Below are 10,479 nucleotides of genomic sequence, written 5' to 3' on the forward strand. Positions count from 1 at the left end.
CCTCAACCTCGTTTTATTAGGACACAGACCCTCATCTATATTTATATGCATCGTATCACAGCTACAGCCAGTCCCCCTAATTACCCACCAACACCACAAGGTATGAAACGTGTCATCTGATCTTGTAACCTTAGCAAGGAATAAACACAAAAGGGGTATCTTTAAAATCAGGCACACATTATGAGCTATTATGTCATAAAACTATTTAAAAGGTAAAAAAAAAATCGAGGCATACTTATAATACACAATGCACACTAGTAATAAATATAGCATATCATTTGCACAAGTGATGAAAATATTGCAGATCAGATCATGTGATTATTGGTCAATACACTGATGTCTGAAATGACCACTTTATTCTCCATCCGATAAACTTATTGCATTCTCTGTGCAAATTATTATTTCTATTAATTTGCCCTGACGCCGTGATGGTGCCAGAGGTGGTGACGCCAAGAAGATTGACCTGTCATTTACACGTAAATAGTATCTCAGTGGTACAAAATACAGTGGCAGTTAGACTGTATTAGACATTCATGTAGCACCTAAAACACTGGCACCCAGACGGGTCAGCAGGCATGGGCACCAAGATGCTAAAAGAGACACTGGCACCTACATGGTCCAGGCAACATGGGCATTACTGTCCGTTCTAACACCTGGATAGTTCTGGAGACACTGCCACCTAGACGTACAAGAAGCACTGGCACCTAGATGGTTCAGCAGGCATGGGCATCATGATACAGGTGGCATTAGCACCTAGATGGTTCCGCAAGCATGGGCATCTTGATATAGGTGGCATTGATGCCTAGATGGTAGAGGTGGTACTGGCACCTAGCTGGTTCCGCAAGCATTAGCAATCTTGATAGAGGTGGCATTGGCTCCTACATGGTTCTGCAATTGTGGACACCTTGAGGATAGCGTGGCATTGCCACCTATTTGGTTCTGCAAGCGTGTATCCCTTAATAATACAGGTGGCATTGGCACCTAGATGGTAGAGGTGGCACTGGCACATTAATGGTACAGGAGAATCTGGCACCTAGACGTTACTGGATTACTAATCAGCCTCAGCCGTAAGCACAACCAGCGATGTATTGCAGAATCGCAACATAATATTGCGCTATTAGAGGCTCTGTGCTGCATTGAGCTGGATATATGGTATGTTCTGTTTCCTAGTCTAGCAGCAGGCAGGGGGTGGTAAGCAGTGCAGTTCTGTCTTTCCTTTTGTGGCGTTAGTGCCCAGGGCCACGTGAATCCTTCAGCTGGTGTGGAGGACAGACAGAATATGCTTTGTGCTTCTCTGGCATGATGTGATGTGATGTGGCCGTGCCCAGGCTGAGGAGCAGTGCCAGTGGCAGGCAACATCTGCTCAGTTACCCCCATCCTGCTGGGCAGCAGCCGGGTCAGCGAGGAGGAGAGGGCCGGTGCCTGTGGCTATAGGACGAGCTTCGATGTGAAGCGCAGAGTGAGATGTGGGGGTGTTGTAAACAGGATCTCCTGCTGACGTTCATCAAGGGCACAGAGACTTTATAAGACTTGCTGAGAGATAGCAGTGATGACAGATAGAGGGAACAGAGACAGCTGTGCTGATATATACAGGAGAGTGACATCCGTGGTGACAGTCAGAGAGTTATAGTGACAGCTGCATTGACAGGTAGAGGAAGGAGAGTGACAACTAATGAGACACTTGGTCACCCAGCTCTGGAATTTCTGTTACTCTCACTTAAATACATGAAATGCTTAGAAACGTTCCGTTACGTAGAAGCTTTTGTTCTGATTTTATGCGTTAACATCTACCATATAATTTATAACCTGTGTACAAGCTGAATCTTAAATCCAGTCAACTCTCTGTAGTTTACAGCACTCTGTACACCCCTGATCTCTGTTTATGTATCCCTCTGTACACACTTGTCCATGACATCTCATCTTTTACTAAATCTCTTCTTTCTGAAATTTGTCACTAACTTTGGAATGTACCAAACCAATACAATAGGCAGGGCCACACAATGAAAATAAAATCGACCATATATGCTGCAAATTAAAAATTTATTTTCTGAGTGAACCAAGGCCATGGGGTATATTTACTAAACTGCAGGTTGGAAAAAGTGGAGATGTTGCCTATAGCAACCAATCAGATTCTAGTTGTCATTTAGTAGAATGTACTAAATAAATGACAGATATAATCTGATTGGTTGCTATAGGCAACATCTCCACTTTTTCCAACCTGCAGTTTAGTAAATATACCCCCATGTCTCCCTAACTGAGAATCTGAGGCGAATAAGATATCTAGATGATAATGACTAGCGAAGGTATGAATAGTAGACCATCCAGCTACTTTGCAAAGATTCAGTGCAGAAGCCCGAGCCTTGCTTCCTTAAAATGTTGCCGCTGCTTGTCACAAGGGCACTCAGGATTTCTTGATTAATGTGATATATAGACACTACCTTAGATTGAAATTCTGGATTGGCATTAAGCACCCCTCAGTCCACAGGGACGTTGAGAAAAGGCTCCTTGCACTGCAGTGCCTACAATACTCCAGCTCTGCTACCCGGAAAAATCACCTTTGGTGTCATACGTCTCCATGAAACTTCTTGCAATGGTTCAAAAGGATCAGACATCGGCATGTTTAGAGCTAAATTAAGGTTCCATGGAGCCACAAATGGTTGGATGGAGAGATGAATCCTCTTCACAGCTTAGAAGAAGCGAATAATCAAATCTTCTGTGGCTAACTTACTATCTAATACAGCAATCAAGATAGACCTTTGTACCTTTTAGTGTAGATAAAGCAAGACCTTTGCTGAAACTATCCTGGAGGAAGTCAAGGATCTGTGGAATGGTTGCTGCTGCTGGATTGAGTTTAGAATCATGTCATGTGATACATTTCTTCCAAATCCTGTAATAGATAGAATATTTCTTCTTCATTGCCTTTAACAGTGTGCTTTATTCTTGTTCTGAGATCCCCTTTTTCCCTTTTTCCGTCGGTATCCATGCCATCAAAGCTAGCCCCTCTGGATTTGGATAAAGAACTGGGCATTGGTGCAGGTTGTTCTTTGAGCATCTTCCAGGCTACCAGACGGCAAGACCAAACAGAAAGAATTGCTATTACTTTTACCCTTTTTTTCCCATCTTTCTTCGCATGTGTGTGATGAATGAAAACTGAGGGAAGATGTACCCCAGGTAAAATATCCATGAAATTGTCAGACACATCTATTCCCTGTGTTGAGAGAAGAACCTGGGATCTTTTGCTGGTTGCAATGATGTCCACTTGATGAAGTCCAAGGGGTAAATGTATCAAGCTGAGAGTTTTCCGGCAGATTTGAAAAACCAATCAGATTCTAGCTATCATGCAATTAGTGCATTCTATAAAATGATAGCTAGAATCTGATTGGTTGCTATAGGCAACATCTCTTTTCAAACCCGCCAGGAAACTCTCAGCTTGATACATTTTTACCCCCAAATCTTTGTTTTATCAACAACTGGAACGCCACCTTTTGAAGGGACCATTTTTCTCTGTGAATCTGCAGTCAGCTGAGGTCATCTGCTTATACATCCTAATTACTCGGTACATGCAACCAGTAACTTCAGGTTTCTCTCCACCCATGTCTGTTACAAAGTCTGGCTTCTAGTGTCTCCAGGACTATTTATGAAGGCTACTAATGTCCTGCTCTCTCAGAATATTCTGACATACTTGCCTTTTAGATAAAGATGAAAGTACTGAAATGCTTTCCACATTGATCACATTTCCATGAAGACGTCTTGTTTTGTGCCTTGCACTACTTGATCCTGAAGGTGATCGTCCCAGTCTGTGATACTGGTTGCTCTTGTGAAACCCTCCTTTCTGGCTCCAAAATTGACACTCATTCTATCCTTAACTTTGGGCTTCTCTAGTTCCATTATCACAGCCAGCCCTGTCCTAAAGAGAGCAGGTCCCACCATTGCAGTGCTTCCCATTGGTTAGTCCCTCCCTGGCTGCATCAAATTTCAAAGGAGTTCCGTACAATATATAAAGAATCTTAAAACAACACTCTTCCTATGCATGGCATCTCTGTAGGACCCCCATCTTCAATACGGATAGTATTTCTAAATGACATACTAGCAACAGGTGCATCCATTTTTAGAGCTGTGCTCCATTTTTGAGCCTCATCATCTCTGATGGATACGTATGTTCTTCAAATTAGAGTGACTCTTGTCCACCTGAGCTCGTTCTTTAGAAATTGGCTCCTTCAACATCTGAACGGATGACAGTCTTCAAAAGAGAATTTATGAACCTCTGGAAACCTGTTTCTGATCCACAAGATTTGTAAATGTTTTAAACAGAATTTCCACATTGTCCAAATTAAGCATCTTAGGTGACTTCTTAACCTCTTTGGATTGATCACTGGAGAAATCATCCAAATAAACTGGGAGATCATTCTGATTGAAAACTTGTCTTCTATCTTATGCTTGTTCTCTGTAAACCCTGAATGGCACATAAATCTCCTTAAGTCACAAAAGCTTCCTTATACTGCTCAGACGCTGAGTTTTACTCTTGGGTTGAGAACTGTGTGTTATGAAAATGACTCCTTCAGCCACATTCATTAACAGCTTATCACATCGCTTCTCTGCCTTTTGGCTAAGATCAAGTGAGTACCTGTCTGAGTAAGGATTCCTGCACCTGAAAGGGCCATGGGAAAGCTTGGTCTGGCCAGAAGGCCTGTAGCTTGAAAGCTGGGAACTAGTGCCCCTGGAGTGGTGACCCAGGGGTGCCCGACTTCACTTGGGGATTGGCACCCTCACTTGATGATGGCACAGAGCACAAACCCCACTTCAGCTACCTACTCTTCCTTGCCCCGGCCTTCTGGCTAGGCAGGAATAATTTTTATCATCTCGGCCGGAAGGCTGGGGCCGTTATGCACGGCACTATTTATTTTACCCTCACTGTTTTGTCACTTGCCTTATTTTTATGTTACTTTTTCACGGAGGTGGTATGGTAGCCCTTATGGGTCCTATCCCCGAAAATCTAGGGGAGGTGGTGTGGTCCTAGTGGCTCCCACCTCCCTGAACCATCTGAGGTCTCCCCTTGGGGGAGGCAGAAGATTTCGATGCCAAAGGGAAAGCTTCGGCGGAACCCTTGGCAAAAGGGACCCCCCCCCTAGCCTTGCGACGAAGGGGGTCTGAAGACCCTTGCTCCCCTAAGGGGCCTTTTGGCATAGGGGGGTCGGGGATAAAGGGGCCCTTCCTCTTTTGAGGAGGGTCTGAACCGTACCCTTATGCACGTTTTTAAGTTTTACACTTTTTTCGAGCACTAGGGTGGAATCACGTTGCTGGCTTTCAATGATAAAAATAAATTAAAAAAAACAGCTTATCACAGACTCCACAAACTTTATGCATCCTGCTGTCCATCTTTTCACTGGCTCTAACAGTACTGACAAGACCTAACATCACTAACAATAGCATGCAGCACCCCTAACTTAGGGGCTGATCTAGTACAGGTTTCTTTCCACTGTTTGGGGCTGACTCCGGTTCCATTATGCTCCTTGGTCCAGGTGACTTGATTAGGATCCAGGTAAAACGTTTCCCAGAGGCAGGGAACATTTGGCGCAATTCCAAGCTTCTTGCTATCCTGGTCTCCGTCTGCCAAAAAAGGTGCGAAGGTCAAAATTGTTACACCTGATCTGTTCTCGGAGGTATGAGACTGGTGTCCCCCAGTTAGCCAGGCCGGTCCTCTGCTTGCAACATGGAATGGTGTGTTGCCAGGACACATGGTAAGCCTGTGCACTACAGAAAATAACAAAACACTACCTGCCCTACCTATTCTAGAGATCTAAAAGACTTAGACAAACAGAAAAACCTATCTTATATACCATCGAAGGTGTATTTTTTAACCTGCCTCTACCCAGAGTTATGGCTGCCATGGAGGATTGAAGAAGAAATATATATACATTCAGGGCCCACTTTATTAGGTACACTTTTCTAGCACTAGGTAGGACCCCACTCTGCCCCCAGAACAGCCTGAGTTCTTTGCTACATGAATTCAACAAGGTGCTGGAAACATTCCGTATAGGTTCTGGTCCATGGTAGCGTCATAGAATCACGCAGTTGCTGCAGATTAGTAGGTTGCGCATCGATGCTGCAATCTCTCGTTCCACCTTATCCTAAAGTTGCTCTATTGGATTGAGATATGGTTGACTGTGGAGTTGATTGGAGTACTCTGAACTCATGTTCGTAGAGCCAGCTTGAGATGATGTGTGTTTTGTGATATAGGGCGTTATCCTGCTGGAAGTAGGGTAGGTTGTGGCCATAAAGGGATGCACATGGTCAACTATAATACTCAGGCTGGGGCATTTAAAGGAAGCTCATTTGGTATTAAGAGGCCTAACGTGTGCCAAGAAAACATTACACCACCAGCCTGCACCGTTGACACAAGGCAGGATGGATCCATGGGTTCATGTTGTTGAAAATAAATTCTGACCCTACCATCTGCATCTTACAGCAGAAATCGATATTTTTTAGATCAAGCAACATTTATCCAATCTTCAGCTGTTGGATCTTGGTGAGCCTGTGCCCACCGTAGCCTCAGATTCCTGTTCTTATATGACAGTAATGAAACCCAGTGAGGTCTTCTGCTGTTGTAGCCAATCCAAGTTAAGGTTTGACATGCTGTACGTTCAGCGATGCTCTTCTTCATACCACATTTGTAATGCATTGTTATTTGTTGCCTTCCTGCTTGAACCAGTCTGGCTAGTCTCTATGACCTCTCTCGTTAACAAGGCGTTTAAGATGCAGAACTCTCCAACACAGACAAACAACAGCTGAAGTTATCCAGAAATAAGCTACATCTACTACAACCTGACTCTGCACTTCTTCTCCAACTGCTCTGGAAATTGCCTTATCCTTAAATTAAAATATCTCCCAACTCGACACCTCTGGTCCCCACAAGATCTGCGTCACTCATGCACTCTCATTACCTGCTCCCATTCCTGGCTACAGTACTTTTTCGAGCTGCACCCACTTTGTGGAATTCCCTCCCTTGCACAGTAAGACTTTCCTCTAGTCTTCAAACCTTCAAGCGTTCTCTGAAAACCCACCTCTTCAGACAAGCTTATAATATTCCTCTACCACCATCTTAATCTCTCTAGGTTACCCTATTACCACCCTCTACACAGTTAACACAAGACAACAACCCTCTGACCAACATTGCTGTGTGACTGAGCATACAGCCCACTAAGCACTTTTTTATTTGAATTCTGTATGTAGCACTTACCCTTATGTATCAAACTCCCACTGTCAGGGGAGGGCTGGCAAATTTTCGCCCGGGTGGCAAGAATCAAATCGGCAGCCCATTAGGAACATTTTAAAGAAAAGAAAAATAGAGCTGGCCCAGTGACCCAGCCCAAGGTAGCCCACTATGGGCCCGGACCGGGGGGCAGCTGCCCCCCAAACCAGCCTGCCCGTGCCCATTCCCCCATAAGTGTAAGCTTGTGAGCAGGGCCCTCTCACGTCTCTGTCTGTTTGTATTACCCAGTGTTGTTTTATTGCTGTATGTTTCCAGTTGTAAAGCGCTGACGTTATATAAATAAATGATGATGATGATGGACTGCCGCTCACTGGATGCTTTTTGTTTTGTGCACCGTTTTCTGTAGAGACTTATGTGTGAAAATCCCAGGAGAGCAGCAGTTTCTGAGATACCATTCTCGTGTTTGGTCGCAACAACAACTGAACCTCTTGACCGTGGATGCATGCTTTTATGCATTGAGGTGTTGCCACGTGATTGGCTGAGTAGATATTTGCAACTGGTTTGCGTACCAGAATAAATGATATACTTGCTCCTCAAGTCGCTGTGGTAGTACAAAACAAGTGCATTAAATGAACCACTGTTATTTGATCCTGTTGTGCAACCATGTACTGATGCAATAATCAAGACTTCATAAGTGGGTGTGGCTTGGCGTTGGGCACACTCGCCATATATAGGCTGAAGTGCCAATCGGAACAGAGAGGCGTGTCTCTAGACTCCAATGAGGAACCTAGTTCCAAAGATGAATCGAGTGTAGGTAAACGCTGAAATTACTCAGGCGCTTGATGGTGTGCATAGAAAAATCAAATTGCGCCATTTTTTATCATATATAATAAGCTACATTCTTAAAATTAAATTGATCAGCCATTTTCATCAACATCTTTAGTTTATATTAGTCTAGGGTGGAATATACAGAGACAAAGCTATACATCTGTACATACCACATCCTGTACCAACCCATCTCAGTATACATAAGACATCAATACTGATCCATATATACAAACACAGCCATCTTTTAGTACATGAACCATAATACTGTACTGATCCTTCGTGAGCAAACCACTGGCGATACCTCTAGACGGGTATAGGAGCTCCTATACAGCTACGCCACCATACATTGGTGAGCCTATATCTGAGCAGGACAGCTAACACCTCTGTATGTGTAACATTCTGTGCTCACCCCATCACTGAGCACACAGCATTCTACACCAATTAACACTACTCTGCACTCAGCATTCCATCGCCATTAACACTTTAATACACTCAGCAACTAATTCCCATCCATACATCTGTAGACATGGCATATTATCCCCAGCGGTGGGATAAAGTTGTAAAGTTAATGCCAGCTCTCTCCTTCCCCACATTATTGTATCACAGGAGCACCGTGTGTTCTCGGCTGTATCTGAAGTTATGGCTGACTGTGTGTACACTGCTGCCGAACTGACATTCCCACAGGGAGACTGCAGGGGTCTATGATGGCTGCACACCCCCCCCCCCCCCTCTTCTTTTCTGCAGTGTGGTACTCACAGCTGCCAACCTCTACCCACCAAATAGTGTGCCAGCTCAACAGCTCCCTCTGCTGGTGGCTAAATGAACTTGCAGAAAGTATGTTCTAACAAGGTTTTTCTCAGTAGCCTACATGACAGTCACAGGCTATTCCAGCACTAGTTGTATAATTCTTAATGTGCTGCAACAGACAACTGCCCTTAAACTGCAATCAGTTTTTTAAACATTCCCTGTTTCCTCCACACCCACAAAATAATAATATTAAAAAAAAAACACACACACACAAAATAAGGGCCTGTAGTTGTTTTCTGTTCCGTTCTATGTTTTAGTGTCGCACTATGGCCAACTGGTCCGCGTTTTGTAGAGACAAAATGGGTTCGTTTATCTGCGCTCCCATTGGATGGTGTTAGGGGTAAGCTGCCAGTTGGGGAGGAGACCCCTAATCCTCTAGAGATACAGACAAATACTAGGTGATAATGCTTTGTTTTGGGGGGGTTTATGCACTGTAGACTTCCGTTCTTTAAGTCTATTAATTGATATATACAATGAGCCTCTCATAGGGCCTGTATGGAAGTGGTGAATTGCCACTCTTTCCACTCCTTGGGGTATTTACTAAACTATTGTAAAAAAGTGGAGATGTTGCCTATAGCAACCAATCAGATTCTAGCTGTTATTTTGTAGAATGCACTAAATAAATGACAGCTAGAATCTGATTGGTTGCTATAGACAACATCTCCACTTTTCCAAATGCGCAGTTTAGTAAATATACCCCTTAGTCTCTTTAGTGGTCTCAAATGTATTATCAGGATAGATTTGTGCCAAGTTGTGTTCCTGCAGTTGATGTATACGGAATACAGTACAGTTTTATACAGATTATGCAAACTCTACTCTAGATATCTCATGGATTCACCTGTTATAATCCCAGTGATAGCTCAGTGTGATCTTGTATGTTGGACAAATCACTTTATCTCTCTGTATCTCAGACACCAAGAATTAGACTTGAAAGTGCAAGAAACTGTGGAATCTTGGCTTAATGGATAAGAGATTTTACCCAGTTATTGGAAATGGGACCGGCTTTAGACTTGGGATCCCTGAGTAAAATATATTCATGGCACCCAACGGTGATTAACCCAACTCCAATTGAGACACCCTGCTATAGGTCTTGCAGGGTAATGCCACACAACAAATATCAAGTTGACCCATAATTTATTGAGTAACTTCTGATTCAAATAGGCCATCTGTTTAAAATGACTTGTTGAAATGTAAAATCATACTGTTGCTGTCAGTGGACATATTTTATAGAACTGGTCCTCTGCAAAATCTGTAACCATGGAAATAAACTGTTGACTGTACTCCCGTTGCCAGTTATTAACACATATTGTTAAATTATAGAAATTGTGTTTCTGTATTTTTCAGCAGTAATTTTTCGTCCTGTTTCAAATATTAAGAGATATTCCATTAAGACTTTGTACCAAGTATAATGACTTAAATTAGGCAACATACTTTCTGAGTAGAGTTACCCTTTTAACATTCTTTAATTTACAATTTTTTTTGTTTTAATATATCATTGTTGCTATCCTATCTATAGAAAGGTACAACACAGTATTTTCGTAATTTGTGAATGATATTATTCTTATGTTTTAATCAGCAGGGAATATCTTATACTACAAGAACTCCGTGAAGGAGATCCTCTCTCTCTGTAACTG

Source organism: Mixophyes fleayi, chromosome 10 (genome assembly GCF_038048845.1).
Source record: "Mixophyes fleayi isolate aMixFle1 chromosome 10, aMixFle1.hap1, whole genome shotgun sequence".
Taxonomy (NCBI): domain Eukaryota; kingdom Metazoa; phylum Chordata; class Amphibia; order Anura; family Limnodynastidae; genus Mixophyes; species Mixophyes fleayi.